Source organism: Protobothrops mucrosquamatus, unplaced genomic scaffold, assembly GCF_001527695.2.
Source record: "Protobothrops mucrosquamatus isolate PMUCROS unplaced genomic scaffold, P.Mucros_1.0 scaffold3393, whole genome shotgun sequence".
Classification (NCBI taxonomy): Eukaryota; Metazoa; Chordata; class Lepidosauria; order Squamata; family Viperidae; genus Protobothrops; species Protobothrops mucrosquamatus.
Genome location: NW_015389374.1, coordinates 123,428 through 125,910, shown reverse-complemented (window position 1 = coordinate 125,910; position 2,483 = coordinate 123,428).

Here is a 2,483-nt window from a genome sequence, read left to right as displayed (position 1 = left end):
TCCTTCAGAGAGGCTGCCACAATGGCCCGGACCCAACCATGGGTCACCTCTCTGGCTGCTTTTACTAAATAGGAGTGGTCTAGATCCAGTAAACAGGTGGCAAGCTGACATCAAAGAAATCCTGGCCATTTCCTCAGGCATATTTCTAGTTTTAAACCTTTTTGTTTAATTTTTAATTGTATTTCATTTTATATGTTAACAGTCGTGCCACACTGTTTTATGCTATACTATATTGTGCATAGCTATAGTATTAACATTAGTTAATTATAATTTAAACACTCAGATTTTAGTGGTTTAGTATTTTATACTCCATGATAGTAATTCAATTTTTAGTTATTTTGTAATTATAATCCATACTGGAATGATTGTAAATTTTTATAGTTCTAATGTAAAGATAATTTAATTTATACAATAATTTTGGTGTGGGAATTATTCCATTCTGGATGACAGCCAAATTAATCTGAAGCATTGCATAAATGGAAATGAAAATAAGTGCTGCCTAAACAAGTGTGTAGGTTTTGTACTGGTCACATGGAGCTGCAAACATATGGTTATGATATTTTAGTTCAGAGGTACATAACTTTGGGGACAAAGGCTATCCCCAATTTTCATAGGCTGTATTTCAGATAATGGGATTAGAACAAAAAGACTAAAGCATGTCAGAAATTAAATTTGATTTATGACTACATTTAATGAATGAAAAATAATATGATTTTTGCCGATGCAGTTTTCCTCTGTAGTAAACACTAAATATTATAATCTAGTGGCAACGTTGGGAGGACTTTGGAAGCTCTACCGAAGATTAAGGGAAAGTCTATGATGCTTTGAGCTGTAAATTATGTTCTCCATATTTTAACACTGTTCTAATTTCTGCTTTAGCCTTTGGAAGTAAAAATGTGCTTGATATTTATGGGAGTTGTAAATCAATACAGCCATAAGGCACCCAAGAAGGATAAGCTAATATGTTTCTCCAGCACTGGAGATGGATAATCCACCAATGGGTTTAGACTGTATTCCTGCCCAATCAGATCAAGTCAGCCAAAATTGCCACGCCCGTCCTGGACCATAGATCCCAGTCTTGACTTGATCTTGCCCAGGACAGACGTACAACTTTGGCTCTTAGGCAGGTACAGTCCCTATTGGTGGATTTTCCATTTCCAAATTTGCTGAGTAGTGCTGTATTCAGCACGAAAATTGGGCTCCTTCACAATTGATTCCTCTTTCTTTCCCATTCAGGAACTTCAGACTTCAGTCTCAATTCCTGACTTGGGGGGAGAGCCGAACTAGATTGCTCTAAGGAAGGGGCTCCTTCCTTTCCCCCCCCTCCACCAACCCAGAAAAAACTTTAGTAGGGTCCCTGAAGCGTAGGGTTCAGCTGAGAACTAACGTCCGTTAGCCCCCAGCTGGAACTAAACAATCCCTTTCTACCAGAGTTTGCGGCTGCAGCTCCGGTGTCTAATTACCAGAGGCTGTAAGAAAGGTTCTGCATTAGTAACATGCTTCATTATTGTTTTGCACAGTACTGTGCCCCTTCATGTCTATGGAGATTCTCAGTCATCCAGGTCATGGGTGTTCCAAAGGTGCTTTTTTCAAATAGCAACTGGACTTTCTTGATTTTTCTTGAAGACGTTTTGCTTGTCTTCCAAGAAGCATCTTCAATTCTAACTAACTGGTGGAACTGGCTGAAAAGGGTATAAATCTTTCCTTCCCCACCAGTTACAGATAGTCTTTGACTTACAACCATTCATATAGTGACCGTTTGAAGTTACAATGGCACTGAAAAAAGTAACTTATGACCATTGTTCACACTTAGGACTGTTGCAGCATCCCCATGGTCACATGATCAAAATTTGGATGCTTGACAACCGGTTCATATTTATGCCAGTTGCAATGTTCCAGTGTCGTGTGATCATCTTCTGTGATCTTGTGACAAGCAAAGTCAAGTGCACAAGCGTGTACCACAATAGAGCTACTAAATTCTCAGTACTACTCTGCATTAGCAATCAGATCAGCAATTTTCTTGTACTATAAGGGAACAACTAGCTATTGATTCTTTCTCCCTTCACTAAATGTTCTGATCTCACACTGTTGCTTTCTGCTTCACATCTAGACCTCATCCTAATATAAGTAGCTTTTTTCTGTGATTCTAATCCATTATTTCTTCTTTGGTCTTATTCACGCACATACACCATTGGCCCTTTTATCTCTACTGCTGGTTTTTTTTTCATATATTGTATCATATACAGTACTTAGTGTAGATTCTCTTTTCTCTATAGCAATTCAGCTTCCTAATCTTTCTGCTAATTAACAGTCTGCCAAATACAAGTTCTAGGCTTTCAGATACCATCAGTTTTGCCAAGTACAGCCTGTTGAATGTTGCTTACTATTCTTTACTATTCCTGTTGCCCTGATGGGAAATAATTATTAGAACTAAAACTGCAAAACAAGACAACATCTTATTGATTTCATTTTAAATTAGTGAG